General features: G+C 41.7%; 1 protein-coding gene and 1 long non-coding RNA gene across 2 annotated transcripts in view; one reads left to right on the top strand and one right to left on the bottom strand.

Annotated features, from left to right (window-relative positions):
* Positions 1–24,148, bottom strand: part of LOC110090022 (uncharacterized) — a 306,902-nt gene that overhangs the window by 30,472 nt on the left and 252,282 nt on the right. The window lies entirely within an intron of this gene.
* LOC140708323 (uncharacterized) lies at positions 999–23,550 on the top strand. The gene is made up of 2 exons (XR_012088424.2): positions 999–7,454; positions 9,773–23,550. It is a non-coding gene; the product is annotated as an uncharacterized LOC140708323 (long non-coding RNA).

Below are 24,148 nucleotides of genomic sequence, written 5' to 3'. Positions count from 1 at the left end.
GGTGGGTGGGGAGACCCCTCCACCCTGTCCCCGCCGCCCCGCGCTGCCTTCCCTAGCCAAGATCGGACTCCCAGGAGCCCGATAGGCTGGGGAAAGCGGCAGGGGTGGCTGCCAGCGAAGGGGACAGGGTGGGTGGGGAGACCCCTCCACCCTGTCCCCGCCGCCCCGCGCTGCCTTCCCTAGCCAAGATCGGACTCCCAGGAGCCCGATCCAGGCTGGAGAAAGCGGCGGGGGTGGCTGCCAACGAAGGGGACAGGGTGGGTGGGGAGACCCCTCCACCACGTCCCCGCCGCCCCGCGCTGCCTTCCCTAGCCGAGATCGGACTCCCAGGAGCCCGATCCAGGCTGGAGAAAGCGGCGGGGGTGGCTGCCAGCGAAGGGGACAGGGTGGGTGGGGAGACCCTTCCACCCTGTCCCCGCCGCCCCGCGCTGCCGAGCCCAGGATGCCTGACAGGCATCCGTTCTCCCCACCTTTCCCCCGCGGCTTGGATCGGACTTGCGGGGGCTAGCCCTGCCATGGGCAACTGCCGAGGCTTGGGTCCGAGCCTCGGCAGTTGCCGAAGAGCCCGGCCATGCCTTCCACCCCCCCCCGCCGGCTTGGATCCAAGCCGTGGGGAGAGGATCGGAGGCATAGCTGGACTTCAGCCGGCTAAGAGGCCGGCGATCGGGCAGGAGGATGTGGGAAGATTCCCCCACCACCTCCTGCCCGATCGCCGGCCTCTTAGCCGGCTGAAAACCCGGTGTTTGCTCGGGAGGGGTTGGGGGAAACTTCCCACCTCCTCCTGTCTGATCGCTGGCCTCTTAGCCGGCTGAAGTCCGGCTATGCTTCCGACCCTCCCCCCACGGCTGGGATCCAAGCTGTGGGGAGAGGATCGGAGGCATGGATGGGTTCTTCGGCAGTCGCCGAGGCTTGGATCCGAGCCTCGGCAGTTGCCGAAGAGCCCGGCCATGCCTTCCACCCTTCCCCCACGGCTGGGATCCAAGCCGTGGGGAGAGGATCAGAGGCATGGATGGGCTGTTCGGCAGCCGCCGAGGCTTGGATCCGAGCCTCGGCAGTTGCCGAAGAGCCCGGCCATGCCTTCCACCACCACCCCGCGGCTTGGATCCCACCCGCGGCCGACTACCCCAGGCATGGTCGGACTCCTGACAGTCTGACCATGGCCAGGGAAGCCGACCGCGGGGAAGGGGAATCCTGGCGGTGGCCTCTGAAGGACCCTTCAGAAGGGTCCTTCTGAGGCCACCGCAGGCATTTTCCCCCAGCTGAGCTGCGGGAGCGCTCCTTGGGAGGCTCCCGCCGCTCAGCTGGGGGAAAATGGTGCCTATGGGGAAAACATCGCAAAGCGATTTTTCCCCATAGGCAACATCGGTATGCGATCGCTTTTCTGATCGCAAAATCCGTATCGGTATGCGGATTTGTTGTTAAATGGGGCACTCCTTATACGAGGCACCACTGTAATCCAAACAGGAAGTAACTAGGTATGTTTTGCCATGGCCAGATCAGACGTGTCATGGCATTTTGTTGTAGTTTAGTCGTTAAGTTGTCAAGGCATAAGTACAACTTTAATTGTCCAAATGCACTCCTGGCCACCACTGAAAACTGCATCCAAGCTCAGGGTTGTGCCCAGGAGTGCACTCAAGCTGCAAACCCAACTTTTTAGGAGCAGTGTAACCCCACCCAGTACAGGCTGACTCCCTATCCCTTGCCTTGTTTGATCAACCAGGAGCACCTCTGTCTTGTCTGGGTTAAGTTTCAATTTCTTTGCCCTCGTCCAGTCCATCAATGACAACAGGCGCTGGTCTAAGCACAGAACAGCTTCCTTGGAATCAGATGGAAAGGAAAGATACAAGTTGGGTGTTATCAGCATACCGATGACACCGAGCCCCAAAACCCTGCATAACAGCTACTAATGGTTTCATGGAGATGTTAAATAATATGGACAGGACTGAACCCTAAGGGACACCACAGGCCAACAGCCAGGGAGTCAAATGGGACTCCCCCAGTAAGACCTCCCTAAGCTTGGTCATCCGGGAAGGATCAGAACAACTGTAAAACAATACCTACAAGACCCGTCCCAGAAAGGTGTCCCAGAGGGATGCCATGGTTGATGGCATCAGAAGCCACAGAAAGCTCCAGCAGAACCAACAAGGCCACACTCCCTGTGTTCAGTTCTTGGCATAGGTCATCCACCAAGGTGATCAAATCTGTCTCTGTTCCATAACCAGATCTGAAGTCCATTTTATCCAGGAACCTCTGGAGTTGAGATACCACAACATGATTCAACACTTAGCTCAAAAATAGAATATTGGAAACTGGCTGATAATTCTCCAGTACAGTGGGATTCGAGGAGTTTTTTTTTTAAACAACGGTCTTACTACTGCCTCCTTAAGACATTCTTCTACCTTTCCTTATTGCAAGGAAGCATTAATCACTCATCTAACCCACTCTGCCAATCCCTCTCTGGCAGCTTTTATAAGCCAGGAAGGGCAAGGGTCCAGTAGACATGTGGTAACCTTCACCTCTCCAAATATCCTGTTCACATCATTAGGCTGCACGAACTGAACCATATCCATTATAACCGGACAAGCAGGAGCCAAAGTTACATAGGCATCTCTGTCCGTCTCTTCATCCAATATTAAACTAAGCCTTTGTTTCTGAAAAGGATCTCTTGAGAGAAGGAATCTATTTGTGGGAATGTTTTCATGGGTGCAGTCAGGGTGAAATAATGGTTGAAGTGCAAAGAGAAATGAGTCATTTGAAGGAAACCAATTCAGCAATGGCTTCTTGTGTGCAGTAGGTGGCATCGTCTTTCTTCCATTCAGTTTTGTAAGAACAGTTTACTGAAATATGACTTACAGTACAAGAAACAAACACTACTATCAAGTGATATAATTCATGTAAACAAGTGATTTCATGCCCCACAACATTTCTAATAAGTGTAATTGAAGAAGGTAAAGAGCATGCAATCAACCAACTGTGGCCAGGGTGGAAAGAAGGCAGAAAAGCTAGCAGATAATAAGTGCCCTGAAAAACTCTTTCTCAGCCATTTTTATATTTATTTTTTATTTGGCTACACAGTCTTTTGAGGACAGTGCTTTGGGAAAAAACAGTAAATACAAAGAAGAGGAGGAAGAAGGAAAGTTACATGAAAACTTGGAGTGTATGCCATAATTCTTTTTCCTCGTATTTTATCTAAAATTGCCTAGGGACTTTATGATTGTGGTAAGATTTGAAACATAAACTTTCTAGTTTGTACTTTGAGGAACAATTTTAATAACTACTGGATGGGTGGGCAAAATGCAGCCTGTGCACCATGTGTAGTCCTCAACATCCTTCCACAAAAAAAGCAGCTTACCAGTTGCTTATAAAACTCCACAGCAGCATCTAGTCAGTTTTCTTTGATTAGTATTAAAGTTATTTACCTGCAAATGGGACCTTCTGTTTTATTTGTGTGCGTAATAGTCTTTGCTTTCATTAAACAAGGTATTTACCGATACAATAAGATTACTGGAAATAACATTCATTAAGTCAATATGGGAATCTCATCCCAGGAAGAACACACAGATACAAAAGATCTCCCCCCCCCTTTTTGGTAAAATGAAGGCTATTAAGGCAAAACTGATGGACATTTTATATGAAAACAGGACAAGCTTTCTTCTGCAACTAAATAATTAACACAAATTGAAGATGACCCCTGATCCCACCAAACTCCCCTCAGTGAATGTTTTCAAGGAAGTGTTTACGTAATTGAGGTTTCTAGCAACAATCTGGCTGATTTATCACTGACTGGAATAGAAACACTATTCTAAAAACATTATAAAACCTTTGGATATATAACCCAGCATTATAACACTTTATGACTACATTCAGAAGATAACAGCATCATACTGCCCCTTGGAACATTCCATATGTGTTACAAAAATACCATCATGCACACAATGTATGCTATTTTGAACAATGCAGGAACCCCAAAACATTTATATAGCATTTATATATTTCTGTTTCATTAGTTACCCTGATATCTGTATTTAGGCATCTCTGTCTATCTTTTTATATGTGTATTATATGTACTGTATATGTTGACATTCACGAAGAACACAGTATTTTCTCATTCAAATACACTTGCATTACACATGCATGCCTTCTTGCTTTGTCTATGGACATCTAGTGGATGTTCAAATCTCCAGGGCCTGGTGAACTGCATCCAAGAATACTGAAGGAACTGGAAGAACTCTCGGAACCACTGTCCATTACTTTCTTGAAATACTGGGAAATGGGTGAGGCGCCAGATGATTGGAGGAGGGCTAATGTTCACAAAAGGGCAAAAGGGCAAACCCTGGGAACTACAGACCAGTCAGCCTGACATCAATCCAAGGGAAAAATCTGGAGTAGTCACTATGCAAGCATCTAGAAAACAAAGCAGTAACAACTAGAAGCCAAATAATTCAAGACTAACCTGAACTCAGTTTTTGACTGGGTAACCTCCCTGACAGACAGAGGGAATGCTGCAGACAGGCTTTGCTTGACTTCAGCAAAGCTTTTGACAAAGTACCCCAAAGCTAACTAGATGTGAGCTGGATATCTCAGGTGGATACACACTTGGCTGCAACATCTTCCTCATGATTAATGGCTCCTTTTCAAACTGAGTGAAAATAACAAGTGGGACACCCCAGGGTTTAGTCCCGTGCCCTGTGCTCTTCAACATTTTTATTAATGACTTGGATCAAGGTGCAGGGAATGCTAATCAAATTTGCGGATGACGCAATGGCTAATATTCTGGAAGACAGAAAAAAAATTCAAAATGATCATGAGCACTGGGCTGAAAAGAACAGACTGAAATTCAAGTAAGATAAGTGCAAAGTACTGCACCTAGGAAAAAGAAACCAATTGCACAGTTACAAGATGGGGGATACCTGGGTCAGCAAAACTATGAGCAAGAAGGACCTTAGAATCATTGTAGAGCACAAGCTGAATATGGGCCAACAGTGTGATGTGGTTACAAAAAAGACAAATGTTATTTTAAGCTGCTTTAACAGAAATATAGTCTCCACATTCCATGAGGTACTAGTTCCTCTCTATTCGACACTGGTTAGGCCTCATCTGAGTTCTGTGTCCAGTTCTGGACACCGCACTTCATGCTGACAAAGTGGAACAAGATCAAAGGAGGGCAATAAGGATGATCAGGGGGCCGGAAATCAGGCTCTATGAGGAAAGGTTCAAAGAAGTGGCCATGTTTAGCCTTGAGAAAAGAAGAATGAGTATTGCACTTTTCAGATAATTGAAAGGCTATCATACAGAGGAGGGGCAGGATCATCCTAGTTTGCAGAACACACAAGAGGGGGCTCAGGTTACAGGAAGCCAGATTTCAGTCGATTATCATGATTAGATCAGTATGAAAATGGAATGAATTACTTTGAGAAGTGGTGAATGCTCCAACATTGGAAGCATGCAAGAGAAATTTAGACAAGACCTGACAGATATCCTTTGATTTGTATTCCTGCATCGAGCATAGGGTTGGACTAGATGCCCTTTACAGCCCCCTTCCAACTGTTTTATTCTATGATATAGACCCCCCCTTTTTGCTTCCTCACATTTCTGTTTTGTACTAATCTAAGCCACACCAGGGACGTGGTGGCACTGTGGGCTAAACCGCAGAAGCCTGTGCTGCAGGGTCAGAAGACCAGCAGTCGTAAGATTGAATCCACGCGGCGGAGTGAGCTCCCATCGCTTGTCCCAGCTCCCGCCAACCTAGCAGTTCGAAAGCATGCAAATGCAAGTAGATCAATAAGGACCACCTCGGTGGGAAGGTAACAGCATTCCGTGTCTAAGTTGCACTGGCCATGTGACTATGGAAGATTGTCTTCTGACAAAACGCTGGCTCTATGGCTTGGAAACGGGGATGAGCACCGCCCCCTAGAGTCGAACACGACTGGACAAAAATTATCAAGGGGAACCTTTACCTTTTAAACCACACCAGTCCTAGTGATCTATTAGTATCATCCCTCCATCTTGCTTGTAGTCTTCTTCCAATCCAAGGGCGCTGTTGATATATGTTCTTATTCCATTGTTTATCTACATGTTTCACCATTTTGTTCTTTTAAATTTATTGTTTTTGCTTTTTTTGTCAAATATCCTGGCTCCTTACTTTATCTGCTAGTCTGCTATTTAGCACCTGTCTTTTCATTGCTTTGAGTTTTGAGGAGCTTTTCTTTTATGGATCTTGTTAGAGTCCAGATCTGGGTAGCAGAGGACAGTAATGGCAACACACATTTATCCTAAACAAATCTTCATAATTCTATGATGTTTTGTTTATTTTCAAGGATTTTTCTTTGTTTAGAAAAGTTGGCAGTGCAAGTCTTATTTGTTTCTCCACTTCTGGTTTCTGATTACATTTCCCACACTTTATTACCTATCCCAGGCAAGTATGTTCTTGTACTAGTCTATACAATAGCCATAAATTATGGCATTCCTATTTTCCTCTTGATTGGCATTACTTTTGCTTTTTGTTTATTTAATTTTAAACCAATTTCGTTTTCAATTCTTTCAAAATACTTTGCAAATGATCAAAGTTAAATGCAATAACTGCTGCATCATTGGTATATTTAGGGTACTTGGGTTGCTTCTTACTGATACTATTTCCCTTATGCTCCTCCCTAATGATTTTTCTTGAACTCATCCTTTAAAGGTGTTATAAATAGTTTTGAACTTGAGTCTCATCTTATACAGATATGTATTTGTGCTAATGAGAGCTACTTTGTTCTTAATAAATATCAACAGATAATACAAACACACACAATATGTGTAATTTTCTCACCAATGTGAATGGAGAGGAGACTGAAAAATGTACTTGCAGTTTGCCTACCTGCCAAGCAATCTTCCTTAATGATGGCCATAACTAGATAGGGCCACTAGAGGCTGCACATGACTGATCAAAACCTTTAATTCTTCCCACTGAGCTTCTGACACAAGGAAAAACACGGAAATAAAACAAGCGTAAGGGGGCAATACTAATAGTGTAAACTCAATTGCTATTTATCATGAGCTGTGCAGATATGAAATGGAAACATAAAGCAGAAAAGATGTACATATTCTGAAAAACCAGAATATTCTGAATATTACTATGCAGACTTCACAATTCATTTTAAGTGTACCTCCTATGGGATGCCCATAAAAAGATTTTGAAAAGCTTAGACCTCTTTCTAAAAACTAACAGAAAAGGGGTTCTGACTAAGCCTTCTCTTTCAGGTATTGGTTTTTGATGTGAAGGGATTCAGAAATACGGTTCTCTCTGCTGTCTGAGGCTGTAGAGATCAAAGAGAAGGAATGCTGAAATGTGATTTTCAGGAAGACATATTGCTTGGCTTTTACAGTGTACAATGGGAAGAAAAGGAAATGAATTTTAGATAACATGAAGCTCTCAAAAGAAGCAGTTCTGTACTCAGAATCCCATATCTGAGGTAAGTACCTGACAGTTGACGTTCAAAGCAATAAATATTTTCATCATTTTATACTAGCCCTATATTGTTGTGATTAGTTGTAACTACACTAGTATTTTCCCCACTTCTCTATTTAATCTGTAATTAATTCTACAGGACAATTTACACATATTCATGATTCTTTATTATTTGTTCATGCAACTTCTAAATGATCTGTGTCTGGAGCCATTGAAAAACATGGGATATAGGGTGTTATGAAAGTTGAATATGTAAATATTTTGTACTAAAATGGAATGAACCGGTACAGAATATTGCAGTTGCTTTAAAGTTTTCCCCAAACTTAACACAAGTTTTAAACAATGTGTGTGGAATGACCACGTATCTCACAATTTTATTTATAACCTCACATGCTATCTGCAGTCTGAATGACTGGCAGACTTTACTGGGTTACTTTGTCTACCTATCCAGCAATAACCAATTGTTCCTTCCAGCTTTCGAATTCAAAGAAAGCCTGCCCCTCTGCTAAGTGTTCTATCCCCCTCTTTTTTTTTTGTTGGTTGGTGGCAGTTGTTTGTTGCTGTTGATCTGTTTCGTTGATTGCTAGTATGTGTGTAGTAAAGAAAGCAGTATACACAAGCCTGTAGTACTAACCAAATGTAAGTAAAGAAACAGTTTTATTCTTTCTCCTACAAATATCTCAGAGTGAGTTACTGAGATTTTAAATGCCAGATAATGATAAAAGGGATGGACTCTGGGGAACTTGTGGCTCTATGTACTTCTACCATGCTGCAAAAAAGAGAACTGTACTAGAAATTCAAAACTCAATGGAATCAGGGAATCCTCATTTTTTCCTCTCTTAGGTCATCTCTAGCACTTCTTGTTATATGTAAACTCAAAGACTGTCAGTTTGTATTATATACAGAAGAACCAGGATTTTTCTTAAGCCCCTGCAAGCCTAAATATTTGGAATATATATAAAGCAAAGTGTGTTGCTTATATACCGCCCCATAGTGCTTCAAGCACTCTCTGGGCGGTTTACAAGTTAATTATGCAGGCTACACATTGCCCCCCCCCCCCTTCGAGCTGGGTACTCATTTTACCGATCTCGGAAGGATAGAAGGCTGAGTCAACCTTGAGCTGGCAACCTGGGATTGTACCCTCGGTCGTGAGCACAGTTTTGGCTGCAGTACAGCAGTTTAACCACTGTACCATGAGACTCCCACAAGGGAAGAAAGATTGAAAACATGTACCAAGTAAAAGCCTGGTTGACATTAGTGAAACACCACCCGTATTTAAACCATTTTTGGCATGTTTTAAATCAGTATTTCAAAAAGTGAATACAAGATGCATATGGAAGCGTGGATTGTTTTGACATAGAAAATACAAGCAAGTCTTTTCTAATAAACTTGGTGTGGCCAAGGTTGTAGTAACGGGGCCATATGTTGCCAAGGTTTGTGGGGAGCTAGATGACATGCTGAAGGCAAAAGTTATCATTCCTTCCTCTAGCCCTTGGGCAGCCCCAATAGTGTTGGTAGATAAGCCAGATGGAAGCATCTGCTTCTGCATAGACTACAGAAAATCAAATCACCTCACTAAAACAGATGTTTACCCAATGCCTTGTTTACATGACCTTATAGAGACCTGGGAAGAGCACAAAATCCACCTTGAAACAGTACTACAGAGATTACATGAGGCTGGATTAACAGTTAAAGCAAGTCAATGCCAACTGAATGCCTCAGAAAAATTCACTTTAAACTTTGGCTTTACTGGAATCTTTTTGTATCCTGCCGTTGGACACCACTTATGACGTTTACCACATGCCCCCTGCTTGTTTCCCCCAAACAAAGGGCTCATGCTATGTCATCCCACCAGCAGATACCAACTGTGATGTTCCCGGTCTTCCTCACTGCCACCAGTGAATTCCCTTTATCCACAATATAAAAGGAACTTTAGTCAGACACTTGTCTGTTTACTGCCAACAGAACTTATTGAAGTGTATTAAATTTAATCAGAATCACAGATGTTCTTTATTCAATGCATACAATCAAATCATTAAAATTTCATATACTTTGCCACATAACTAATCACCACCTGCTCTATCTATTAATTTGACCAGCTTATCTCTATTAGTATCTGTTCTCACTGTCTCCCTGACTATCTCTCTCTGCAAATTCTCTATCTCCCTTCTTCTCTTCTGCCAAACCTACTTATATCTGCTGACTCTGCCCCTCCACTCCTCTCATAGGCTCATGCAAATGAGATCCAGACTGTGAGCGACAGGAGTGACATGGGGCAATCGTCACACCAACTTATGACTCCCCCCCCCTTGTTTCTTTTAGAAGTCATGAAGAAGACTGCAGATGGAAATAAAGAATGGTGAATGGAGCTGCTCATCGAGAGATCAGAACTCAGCAGCGGCAAAAAGGAACTGAAGTACTTGCCAGGATGGGCACGCCACGTGTACTAAGGGGGCAGTCCTGGTGAACGGTGCTAAAGTTCTAGAAGATTCCAAGAACCTCTGAGCAAGCACAGAACAGCCCTATTGTGCGCATTCACAGAGACCACAAAGAAGAATATTTCCTTTCTAATCTTAACCTAACTATTAATACATATTTTTCTTTAATCCACATATATATATTTAGGCATGCTAAGTGGGATTATGCCTCCACCCTACTATGAAAATGTGAAGGGCATGAGAAAAAGTTTCATGAATCAGGTAGAAGTGACTGTGGCGGGCCACTCTCAAGCCTCTACCAATACAGGCCTCCAAGAGTGCTCACTACTATTCTTCACTTGCTGCCACCAACCTATCCTTAGTACTCACAAAGGACAAGTTTTTCTTTCAAACAAATAAAGTGTTTATTGATTTGTACAAAATAAAAAGGGCGAATCACAGGTAATAACTCAAGTTGTTAATCACGTTTCTCAATTACTAGATCACACAGACGTTTCCCTCACTGACTATCTCTCTCAAATCTATCTCACTCTCTCAATCAACTTCTCTCATCTTTTCAAACTCTCCAAAACTCCCCCTTTCACACATCACACATACCTTATATAATCCAGCTCCTCCCCCTTCTGCATCACCCTCCGTCCTCTCATTGGCTGAGGTTCCCCTGCCCAGCTGTGACGGACAGGTGAGAGCAGAGCTGTATGCCACAGTGACATTTTCCAACACTGATCTGGAAAACGAGGCCTGACAGCAGTTGTAGTTAACACCATTTGGAAAACTACATAGTCCCCATCCCTACCCTAAGCTACTTATGAATGTAATTATTACAGTCAATTATAAAAATGTGATTTTCACACTTTAATTCTACTTTTATTGCAATGATTGCCTTTACTGTTCTCTAAATGTAATACTTAGGCTGTACAGTTGTGGGGGTGACACATATCAATGCACGTTAAGCCAATCTTTGAAGCAGATTCATTATGGAAATTTTCATTTCTTGAAGCAAATGCAAATTAATAGATCAAGTGCAACCTTGGGTCCTGCCACATTCTCCTTTCAGTGCATGTTATATGGTGATTATTTGAGGTGGGCAAAGTTCATTGTGGGGGTGCACCCTCCCAAATCCCTTTACTGTTTCTAGTAAGAACTAATCTTTTTTTTAGTGCTGTGTTTCAAAAATATCTCCTACCCATTTAAGCTGTGCCACAAAAGCCATGCCTGTAGGTTATGGGATCTGCCAGAAACAGCTGAAACTGATAAGAAGTAATGATGAAAACCTGGAGCTTGACTTATATAAGTCTTTTCTGCTTACTGCTGGATAGCTCAGTAGTTTAGGTATCTATCTGGTGGTGGAGCCAGAGGTTGGGAGTTCAACTGTGTCTCCCTGACAAGCCCTGGGCTTGATCATCCAAGGGCTCCCTTCCAGCTCTGCACTTCTAAGATTATAATTATAATTAAGTCAAAGCCACCACTGGATATAAATTGATGTTTCATCTCCTCTTCCTGTCCGGAATTAAATAGAAGCCTAATTTTGTATTCATATAAATTTAGAGGGAGAGAACTTTCAGCATAGGGATGTGAATGTTGCAGCTTCTCACTCTTTCGAAAGGTGTGTGTGAGGAAAAAAAAATCATTTTGAGATTTCCCTCTGCAAAATCTTTTTAGAGAGAAATCTTGTGAGGAATCTTGCAGTTTCTCTGCTTTCTCACAGTATTTCCCCCACAAAAGAAAACCACTTTTTCTCATTTGCTTTAGAAGATGAGCACTTCATTGCCATTTTAGTCTTTGAGAGTGGAAGTTCACTCTACCCTAATTTCCTTTTGCAAATCAGATGTTTTTCACATCAACTCTTTGAAAAATGTTGGAAATACCCTGTTGAAGGTTCTCTGCTGGATGTGGTTTTGACTGATTCTTTGGAGGGGGATTAGAACTATAATTTAAAGCCCCCAGTCTCAGGGCTTGACAAATGGGGATCAATTCCCTCCTAATTTCCTCTGGAAATCAGTTGTCGTTCACACTAACTTTTTGAAAAACATTGTAGGCACCATTTTAAAATAAAGATTCTCTGTGCTAGATTCTTTATTTGTTTATTAATGTTTTAGCATTAATATAAAAAGTTTCCCATTCAAGAAGCTCTTGCTGCCTCCTATACCTGGCCTTTTTCTCTGTAGAACAAATAGTGCAAAAGAGAAAAAAAGGAGGAAACCAAGAGGTGAGATCATTTTTTGGCAACAGAGGAACATCCCATCAGTGTATGGAAAGTTGTGCAGGACTTTTTGACATCGCGAAATGTTAAAGATCACCCAGGATGAGACATTTTCCAAGAAGTCATCATATTTCCACTTCCTCCTCCTCCTCCTCCTCCCATTATTCCTCATCATTGGCCAGCATGGCTATGGCTGATTATGGAATGAGTTCAGTGACTCATGGAGGCCCACAGCTTCTCAAACTCTGGTGTACACTGCAATCACTTTCACTGGAAAATTGAGTCTTTGGTACCCCAACTTTCCAACAGTAAGTAATGAACAAACATTTAACCTTGGTGATCTTCCATTTGATCTTTACCATTTTCTTTAGGTTTCTTTTGAAAATTGGCTTCCATGGTATTCCCAGAACATAAATTTCCCAAGGGGATGTGTTAATATTGTGTTCTATGGCAGCAAGTTTCCATAACCAAGAGTGCAATAGAGTCAACAGTTAGTCTAGGTTAAACAGCAAGTAGTTAGAACTGAGATTCAAGTATCCTGCAAGAATTAAGAGATAAAAGCCAGCAAATTGCAAATCAGATACATACAAGTCTGATAGGGCTCAGAGGGAGCAAACAGAAGCAGGTCAACAAGAGTCTAAATCAACTGGCAGGAGTTCAGGCCAATATGATGCAAGGAGACTAGGGCAGAATGTGATTACAAACATTGCTTCTACCAGTCTGTAAACAATGTTTATAATCCCACTGTGGCTTCAAGTTATTTATTCACCTTGGCCTATTACACCTCCTTTCTTTGAAAACTGTAATTAACTATTTACTGCAGATGTCTGACCTTGAGAACACTTATGCTATTGTTAATGTATTCTCTGCTGCAGGGTCAAAATCAGGATATTCTCTAGGATCCTGATGTTCTTCATACATCAAGCTGTCATCACCTCCAGCAACAACTGCCATTTCTGGCACCTCCTCAATCTTTTGTGATTCTGAGAGAGGGGTACTAGTTAAGATCTTCCCTGGTCTCATCCTGCTGAGACAGGCCATCCTCTGAAGAGGACATGGCCAGGTAGGGCAAGACTGGTGACTTGAAATGATATTTATGTTGCTCCCTAAAAAAATAAATAAATAAACACTGGCAGAAATTTCTCACTAGATTCTAACAAAAATAATCAAAATCCTTTGCACTGGTACAAAGTTGTATCAGATCCTTAATAACTCAGCTCTTGACCCTCAGAATTATACTGTAGCTTTCACCTGCTGCTATGTATGTTGGATTCTTTTGCTGATAAAGAAAAATTTGTTTGGAATGGCTTATCTTAAAACATTGTTATATATTATATTAACATAGTATCATACCATACCAAAACACACTGAAATTTTAGCACTTCAATCAACTGCATGCAATTTAAGGCTTCAGACACTTTCAAGATTATGGACTTCAAGTCATACCACATGCTAATCATAATTAATCATAAACTTAATGTTAAAAATAAATAAATAAAAGCATCTTACACTTCAAGCACATTTAAAGAAAAGAGCTGAAGTGATAACAAGTGATAATGACAACCCAGAAATCAGGCAGTGAACGTGCAAAAGACGAGAGACTAAATCAAATCTATTAGAGCCTGCCAGTGTCCTATAACCCCAAGTGCCTGGAATTAGTTGGATTTCTGTCAACACCAACTAATTTCAGGCACTTGGGTTTAAAAGACGGTGACAGGCAATTGAAAAACAAGGAAATAAACTCTCCCAGCAGATCATTGTAGAGCTGTAGTGAGTTCCTGTCAGGAGGACCTGATTTACAGACCAAGCTATTCATAATCTTGTCTGAGATCTCCTCCCCATTCCACTCTCCACAGACACAACCACTGCCTGCTTCTTCTAGACACATAGTGGTATTCAGTAAATTGCGAAGTACAACAGATACACATGTTCTGTAAAGAAGTGACAAAATATTTTGACAGCAAGATCCAAGAATGTTGGCACATTCTTTTCACTAACAGTTCAAACAGATGTCACAGGAGGTCTGATCATCCATCTCTCACATGTTTAATAGCACCTAAGGGCAGGGGAGGACACCAATTGAGAAGGAGCAAGGTAGTTGGGAGAGAAACCTTAAGCCTTCCCCCTCTCACTGCTTTCCTCCTGAAAATTCCTAGTGCTATATGCTTTACAGAGAAAAAAAAACTTATATATTTGCAAAGTCTCCCCCATGGGGCAATAGTAGCTCGAGTGAGGGGAGGAATTTTCAGCAGGGGAAAAGGAAGGGAGGGTAGGGTTGACTCTCCCCATCAACTTACTCTGCCTGCTCACAGATGTATTAAATGTTAAGAAAAGCAGGAAATCAATCAAAGTAGTTTGGCTGTCATATCTCCTTGCACTTTGCATACTGCTACTTTCAAAATTTTACTCATCGCATAGAAACAGAATGGGCAACTTCTTTGTCTGGAAAAAAAAACTTATTTCAGACACTGTGCAGATAGTTAAGTGCAACTGCAACAAGCATCTAAATCAACCTGGGGTGCTTTTGAAGGATGTTTGGAAACTTCAGCTAGTCCAAAATGCTGCCACCAGAACTGTTGATGGGGCTGGTTAGAGGGACCATATAACTCTCCTGCTACAAATACATCACTGGCTGCTGGACTGTTTTGGGGGCTCAGTTCAATTCTTATCCCTTTATCCTTCTGGTGTCTCAGCTTTCAGCAGGCACTGTCTTCAAGCTCTGAAATGTAAGGGCTAACAATTGGCATTTTAAAATGAAAGTGGAGATTCTGGAGATGCCGATTATTCTACCCAGCGCCAGTGTGACAAAAGTGGGGCATAAAAACAGCCTTGGCAAATAATCTAGCTTTTTAGTCATTTATGAAACTATTTAGTCCAGCTTCAGCCATTTAAAGCCTGGTTAAACATCTAGGCTGTTGAAAATCCAGCCTAAATTCTTAGCAGGCTCAGGAGTAAAATGAGGCAGTGGAACCAATCCTTATTTTACACACCAAGTGAGGATGTACTTTTCATGTGTCCAAAACCTAGCTCTGTTTCTTGACTTATCTGTTAGAAGTTGGTGCTCTATTTTGTCTGTGGCAAAAGCAATCAGACTGGGTCAGTGCAGGCAATCCCATCCCTTTTATTTTGAACAGCTTGCCCATCCAGATAACCCATGCAAATTACTTCTGCTTTCAGTGCTGTCTTTAGGAATACATTCATCAGTTGCTCATGGCTTTCAGATTTGCTCTTCCTCAACAATATAACAATATTTTATAGTTCCTCCTTTCCTTTCCATCAGTATTAGCTGGTTCCATGAGGCGGGCCCTGAATTGGCAGACTGAATTTTTCTTAGTGTATAGTCAGGTCTTTCCAAGCTGGAAGTGCACTGTCAGTGCCCCACTGCAGAGCTGGAATTCAAGTGAAGTATAGCTTAATCGCAGTGGTTTTCATGTGTAAGGGAAAATGCAGTTGTGGTTGCTTTGAAAAATGAAAAAACAAAGCAAAGCAAAACAAAACAACAAGAAACATCCCCCCACACTTCTGATTGTTCTGTATTCACAGATACTATAGCCAAAGTGTAGATCTCTCAAGAGAACTCCTGTATTTGCCTTCTGCCTGGAATAGATGAGGGAAAATGATGTGGTTGTAAACCAGGCACAATCTCTGATACATTTATATCCACCCAGCCTGCTTCAATTAATGGGGTGGACAGGAAGTTTGAGCTGACTGATAGTACTCTGGCCCTGGAAGGAAGATCTCAAGATAGCTCTATGTGAACTCTATATTTGAAAGACTGCTGCTGGGAAGACCTGTCCAAAGCATTTAATATTGCCCAGTAACCTTCTGAAATGCAAGTCTTGATCTTTAAAAGAGTCTTAAATGATAAATGTTTCTGTAAAAGCATTTTTATACAGTTTTTCAATGATAGTGCCATACGAATGGATTTATAATACTAGGAAAATGTAAACAACACAAATTTAAATAATACTGTGCCAGAAAACTTGCCTAGATTCAGAATTTACCAAGACTTTCCTCCAGTTCTAAAACTAAAATTCTATTATTTAAAGCTATTTTATTTAATAGCATGTGACCATTTATACAATGCATTTCAAGTATCTTCACAAGTTATTCCAGTATTTATATAACCAAATGGGGATTAGGTGGGAGACCTGAGAGAGAATAGCATTTCTGCAGCTGAGAAAACAATCAGACAGTGGAAGCTACCAACAGTCAATGATGAGAGTCTGAAGCAGAAACATGCATGGTGCAGTCACATCACAGCACATGCTTCAGCACAGGTGTTACAGAAACAAGAAAGCAAAAAGCAACAGAGAGGCAACATTCTTCCAAAATGTCTAGATCAGTGGTCCCCAACCTTGGGCCTCCAGACGTTCTTGGACTTCAACTCCCAGAAATCCTAGCCAGCAGAGGTGGTGGTGAAGGCTTCTGGGAGTTGTAGTCCAAGAACTTCTGGAGGCCCAAGATTGGAGACCACTGGTCTAGATCAGTGGTTCTTAACCTTGGGTTACTCAGGAGTTTTGAACTGCAACTCCCAGAAGCCTTCACCACCAACTGTACTGGCTGGGGTTTCTGGGAGTTGCAGTTCAAAAACATCCGAGTAACAAAGGTTAAGAACCACTGGTCTAGATCACCCTTGACTGCAGCTCACAAGTCACTCTGAGATGCCCTGAAAATCTTTCTGTTGTTGTCCCATACCTATGCATGTTTTATATATGGCTGGATGAAGCTTCCTCCAGAAGAAGGGAAGGTTCTGTCCCAGTTGGTTACAGTTGCTTGCTACTTCCAAAGAAAAGCAATGCTTATCAAGATAGGCATCCAAATAGAATTTTTAAACAAACCAAAACAAACCAAACACATTGCCTCTCTTCCAGAAATCATTCCTTAACAAAAAATGGCTAGAAGTCAATTTCTGTGTGAGAGCTTCTCTTGTGCAGCTTTCTCTTCCCCTCTCCTAGTTGAAAAGGTGACTAACGGGGAGTTAGACCATTTACCTGAACTGCTTCAATTTCTGTTTACAAGAGGAAGTCTGTGCCCCAAATATTTTGAACTACAGAACTTCAGAATCCACAATGCCTTGGCTTCCTGGTACACTAGTTAGGTTCCTCTGACCACTGAAATAAAATGGAAAACTCTGCCTCCTTCCAGCATTAACCAAGACATACCATGACTTTTAAGGGAGATGATAAATATAAATTGAAGTAAGAGATAAGGATGAAATCTTTGAAAAACAAATTGCAAGTACTTCCAAGATATACAATGGTGTAGTTTCAATTATCCTGGTCGGCCCAACATCAATTCCAGAGAAAATTCTGGAGCAGATTATAAAGCAGTCCCTTTGCAAGCACCTTGAAAATGATGGATTAATAACCGGAAGCTTACATGACTTTGTCAAGAACAAATCCTGCCAGACTAATTTTATCTGTTTTTGATCAGGTAACCTCCGTGGTGGATAGTGGGAATGCTGTAGATGTAACATATCTGGACCTCAGCAAAGCATTTGACAAAGTGCCCCATTATATTCTGAATATCAAGTTTACTAGGAGTGGGATATAGAGAACAACATACGCAGTTGGCTACAGAAACATATTCAGAATCATATCAATGGCTCCTTCTCAAACTAGGAGGAGGTAAATGAGTGAAGTACCACAAGACTCAGTCCTGGGTATGGCAGGCTCTCTTTTCAATCATCCTAGAGTACAGATATGTAATAATAGGCTCCAGTTACAGGGAGCCAGAATTCAGTTGAATATTGGGAAAAACCTCCTAACTGTTAGCACAGTACCACAATGGAACCAATTACCTCAGGAGCTGGAGACATTCAGGGAGAAAATTGGGCAACCATCTGTCAGATCTGCTTTGATTTAGACTCCTGCATTGAGCAGGAGGTTGGAATGAATGGTCTTCCAACTCCATCACTCTATGATTCTATAACACTGGGTGAAGGGTAAAGTCATGTGGATAGTAGGGAAAAATGACAAAAATAGTAGAAAAGCAGATACCTACTAGAAAATAAATGTTAGTCAGCACTAACAATCTATCACCTTGATACTGAAAACCCTGGTACACAGGGCTGATTCACAGAAAACACTGGAAGGGGGTATGGTGGCCCCTTCCAGGGTTTTCTGTGTATAGACTATGCAGAAGTGATTTACCATTCCCTTCTTCTGGCTCGTCCAAGGCTACACATGCTGGGAAGAACCACAGTAGGAATCAAATTCCTAACATTTGACTCTGTAATGAGATACGTATCTCGTGTAGCTATTCAGCCAGGCAGTTTGAGCTCAAGGGATCTACTTGGTATGACTAAATTTGGACCCAGGCCACTGATTTATTATTTATATTTTAATCTGTTTCTCAGCCCCAATCTACATTCCAAGAGGCTCACAGCAGTTAAAATACAGCACAAAGTGCTGGGTGTCAGCCAGGTGGCTGTCAGCATGGACCATATCTAAACGCAATGGAAGGGCATCTAGATGCTTTCTTATCTCCCTCCAACAGCCTTATGGTTAGGCTACCGAATCATTATTATTTATTGTAGTTTTAAAATAAAACTCAGGATGTCGTAATTCTCAGCTGCAATTGTAACTGTGAATATTCACTTGGCCTTGGTGGCAAAACCAACAACTTTTTCAGAACTAATTATTTCCAATCAACTGGAGGCATTCAAGAGAAACTTAGACAACCACCTGGCAGATATCGTTTGATATGAATTCCTGCATCAAGCAGGGGGTTGAACTTGCTGGCTTTATAGGCCCCTTCCAACCTCAGTATTCTATGATTCCATGAACTACCCCATGATAAAGTTTTAGATAGCCAACAAGTTTCTTGTGGGAACACCTGATATAGCCCTTTATATCTCCAAACAGAGAAATAAAGAACTCTTGCTGGTTTCATCTATGAATTTATTGTTTGCCCCTTCTAAGGGCTCCAAAATATTAGCCTGCCATGGTGCAACTAGGGATGGCTCGAGTGTGTCATTATATTTACCCTTCTTAGCTGGAAATCAGTTTGCTACAGAAGGAGGATGGGGAGAAAATGATTACAGAGGTGGCGGTTACTTTCCTTCCTGCTTTATGTGCCATCAAGTGGATTCTGAATTATGGTGAGCCTAGTATGGTTTCCAAAGTATGTGAGCCATTTAAGCAGTGGTTTTACTATGATCACCCAAGGAAGTCTTCATAGCAGACCAGAGATCTGAACCCAGGTCTCCTAAGTTTTTGACATGCACCTTTTGCTATACTGGCTTTACTATTTTAGTGAGGTCTAAAGAACTGTCCAGCTCTGTGCAGTTTTCAGCACTGGAACCTCTAGAACGTAACATGAGAAGCAGGCCGCGGTGAGTTACAGGGGTGGGGAGAAATATTTGTTATGTTTGCCGCATGTAGGAATCCACATACAATTCATATGCTGAAAAATTCATTTTGAAAAAGAAAGGGCTAGGTTTTAATACTTACCATCAAATCTGAAAGCTGGAATTTTCTCCAGCTTCACTACAGCTATCTTTCAAAAGGACAAGAGTCCTGTTTTGCTTTCCTATTATGAGAAAGTGGAATTAATTTGCCCCTGGCTGCGCCAAGACAGTTTGCGGGGAAAGACAATCGGTGTTTTGCATTGCTTCCCTGGGAAGTTCACTCAGGAGGGGTGGCATGGGGGCAACCACTGCCACATAAACTCAAAATGTGAGCTTGGAAATAAATTCCATGAAGTGATCTTGACATTCTGACAGCTGCAATTTATCATCACAAATTACTGTGCTTTGCTGCAAAGTTTCTGTCACATGAAGACAGTGATCTTTCTAAATTGCCTAGTGCCCTGTTCAATAACGATCTTAGTTTTCAAAGATCTTGATATTCACACATAAAGAACACCTTAGTGCATAGTTATATGTAAGAACTCAGGTCTTATTACACAGCTGTGGAAACATCCACACATAGCTCTATTAATCTTTAGATGAGGGTCATCTGTTCTACCTAGAAGTTGCAATGAATGAATGAATGAATGAATGAATGAATGAATGAATGAATGAATGAATGAATGAATAAGACATAACTAGGATGGATTGGTTACTGTAGAACAGAAACAAGGAAAAACACCTTCAAATCAATTATCCATCATGAAACTCTGAAGTCTTAACTAAATAGTTAAGACTAAATGGGTTTTGGTTGATAATTAGGAGACGTTTCATTTCATCCAGGGTAGCACTTCCCAAACCTATTGGCATCTTGCCCCCTTTTTGAATGTTGAGGAAGAAAACCCATGCTTCATGCCTCCTCTCTTCTTCTTTACCACCTCCTAACCCCCGTTTAATGACAATTTGCCATTAATTTTATTTGTAACTTAAAATTATTAAAAATAAACACAAAAAATCTGTAAAAAGATTTACAATTACACATAAATACTTTTCCTTTCCAGAAAAAGTTTTATGGAAGTGGTTAAAGTAAAATAGAAACAAAACAAATTTAATGTGAAGGATATTGTTACAGTTCATCGTCTCATACCCCCTTCGGAATGTCTTCACTTTCTCCCAGTGAGACACTTCACCCACTTCCCCAATTTGGGAACCAATGAGCAAGGAGAAACCTCTTTAGCTGGAATGCTTTGAGAAGACGCTGGACATTTGTCTCTTGGAGGTGCTCCAGATCTAGATTCCATGCCCTAAGTGAGCAGAAGTTTGGGCCAGATTCCTCTGATGAATTTGGGCCAGGCTTTCTCAGCTTACCCTGTCTTGCTGAGCTGTTACATGAATACCATAGGGAGGAGACTGTACGCAATGAACTGAATAAATACAGTAACTCTGATGCACTGCAGCTCCCTGGGACCCTCCTGAAAAGATGGTTCTGAGGAGTAGCAGACACAGGAATGATGTCCAGACACAGTTATATGGAGAGCTGAAGAAGAAAATCAGACAATTCCCCCCCCCCACGCTCTGCATGTAAGCAGAAGGACGCTACTGGATCCAGGCTTATATAATTAGAATAAAATAAAGCTAATCTCAAAAAGACACTAGTGAAAAATTCCTTACACAATGTGATTTTATTGTAAAATTCTGCTCCTTTTAATCTAATGACCAAGAAAGAAAAAGATGTAATTTATGTTGACTTTAAACAGAACAGATGAGCAAACTACAAGAGGACAGACTGGAAGGAGAAGGCAAAGGCACACGTAGAAGTAACACTTAGGGAATACACATATTATTACCATCTGGCCAGAAAAACAAGGACATGGCTGTTGTGTCTTCCAGAGTCCACTAGCTGCCAGTGGTAGTTCAGCACTCACACAACATAACAGAGTGAAACAGATGCTTTCAAAAAAGGTACCCAAAAATGAAGAAGAAAACTTCACACTTGCTAGGGCAACCTTTCCCCTTTCCTCCTTTCCATATCAGCAGAGTAGAATTAAAGAGGAATGAAGAATCTTAAAAAGTAATACTTCTGAAAATATGATGTGGGGCATTTACTTCCGTGAGTACAGCTGAAATCCCGATTCATCACATCCCTGGCAGCATGTCCAGAACAAAAACTGAGGTGTAGAACAAAAGGTTTGTTTTTAAGGAATGCCAGCAGAAGACAGAATTTGCTGGTACTGTTAGTATTCTGGGAAGACGATTCCAGAATTTCACATGAACAATTGCCACCACTATCTGATTTCCAGTGTACACATTTTACTGGCTCTCTGCAGCTTTTACTTTCTCATCTTAATGGATCTCACAGGATTTTTGGGAGGATAAACTGAGGAGGAAGACAGGTATGTATGATGTCATCTATGGAGGTAATATGGAATACTGTACAAACAAGCAAACATTTTCTTGTAGGCACAATCTTCTTTCTAATGTGCCCTGCTTCGCTCTACTCTGAGAGCAAATGTATCTCATCAGCTTCTCTCCACACTGCAGCTTAACAAGGGTATCTTTTAATTACTTCTCCCAACATAGGCTCTCTACTGTACACATTCTCAAGCTCCTGAACTACAATTCATAGAATCAGAGTTGGAAGGGGCCTATAAGGCCATTGTGTCCATTCTCCTGCTCAATGCAGGAATCAAAGTCAAAGCAGATCTGACAGATAGTTGTTCAATTTTCTCTTCAATGCCTCCAGCGTTGGAGTGCTCACCACCTCCTGAGGTAATTGGTTCCATTTTTCTACTGCTCTAACAGGAAGTGTGACATTCACCCTCGCGGCCCTAGCTTGACTGTCAAGCCTCAGAGTACATGAAGGCAAACAATCCCTCTTTTCACTGCTGCCACCAAGTGATCTCTAAATCACTGTTACCTCAGAAAGATTCAGGTCCACACTTCAAGGTCTTTTAAATAAACTTTGATTTATTGATTACAGAGATTGATTCATGAATGTCTTCAGTAGCTAATCACACCTCAGAATTCCCCAAACTACACACTCTATCTCCTTCTCCCTTCTCCCATTCTTCACTCCCTGTTACTCTCTGACTCTTACTGACTCTTGCTGACTGACTTTTTCTCTCTGACTCTGCCTCTTATAGCATCTCTCTCAGCTCTGCCTCTCAGCAACATGAATATGCATGAACCATTACATAATATAACATGAACCATAGACCTAATAAATGGGGTATGCTACAGGAAGTTTTTCCTGATATTCAGCCTAAATCTGGCTTCTTGTAGCTTGAGCCTATTCTTGCATGTTCTGCACTCTGGGATGACTGAGAAGAGATCCTACTTCTCCTCTGTATGACAGCCTTTCAAATATTGGAAAATTTATATCATATCTTCTCTCAGTCTTCTTTTCTCAAGGCAAAACATGCCCGGTTCTTTCAGTCTTTCCTGATTGGTTTCCAGTCTCCTGATCATCGTTGCTGTCATTCTCTGAACTTGCTCCAATTGTGTATGTGTGTTCTGTGCCATCAAGTCAGAACCAACTTATAGAGGCCCTAATAGGGTTTACAAAGTAAGTGCAATATTTTAAGGAGTGGTTTTACCAGTTCCACTCCTCCATAGATTTTCCATTGCCAAGTGGGGATTAGAACTCTATTCTCCAGAGTTGTAGTCCATCACTCCATCCACTACATCACACTGGGAATCAGTTACTTCAATTGTTTCAGTTAAAATTAATGCCTCTGGGAAAGGGGTGTTTAAAATTGGAATTTAGTGATAGGCTATCATTTGTTCTTTGCAAATCCAAGGGATGCAAATGGTTCAAATAGTCTGAAGATGAATGCTGCTTCTCAGGTATATATGCAAAGTCAAATCTGTTCTTTCCAAGGCAAGGACAGATCCCATATTTACTGCTCCCCTGACAGAAATTATCTGTTAAGGAAAGTTATTATAGTAAAGTCAATAGTGGTACTATTGAGTTAATGCTACTTTGACTGTAATGAAAATGTAAGGTACTTTATACTTTATTTGTATGTTCTGCACCTTGAACTGTGGATAAAATTAATGATGCAGACAGAAGAAATGCATCAAGTCCTTGAATTACTTCAATATGCTGCAATTATGTTTTTATTTAAAAAAAAAAAAGCTCAGAAGGCCAGATTGGTTTCATCAGCAGCATTGGATATCTACTCGTAGAAAGGCTGTACAGCTTTCATTAAACCAAGGATGGGCAAAGGACAGCTGCCTAGGACAGCTGTCAATTAACATCATCCTGAACCAGCAGACCACTGGTGACATATGATGGGAATTGCAGTGCCAGCACATCTGCCCCACCATCCCTGCATTAAGTAGAGGCACAACACTGCAGTTTCATAGGCGATAAGTGTCCAAACAACACATGATAGATAGCTCAACTAAAATCAGGCTTAGAAGGAAGACCATGCTTATGATTACCATTCAGCAATTGATCCTTTGTTTTATAAGACAAAGCAATAGAAGGTGAAAAAGCTTCTGCTTTGACTATCACACATAATCAGCATTTGAGCATTCCCTCACCTAAGGATGGATTATTTACACTTCAGCCCTATTACCTGCAGGACTACAAGTACAGCAGTAAGAAAACATACTGGCTAGTATCCTGTCCCCCTGTCCCAACTAGTAGTAGACCTGTTGAACCAATTGCTGAATGGTAAATCAACACTTGTGTAAAT

The sequence above is a fragment of the Pogona vitticeps genome, chromosome 6 (assembly GCF_051106095.1).
Source record: "Pogona vitticeps strain Pit_001003342236 chromosome 6, PviZW2.1, whole genome shotgun sequence".
NCBI lineage: Eukaryota > Metazoa > Chordata > Lepidosauria > Squamata > Agamidae > Pogona > Pogona vitticeps.
Note: the sequence above shows the minus strand (reverse complement) of the source record. Positions and strands in the feature narration are given on the sequence as shown.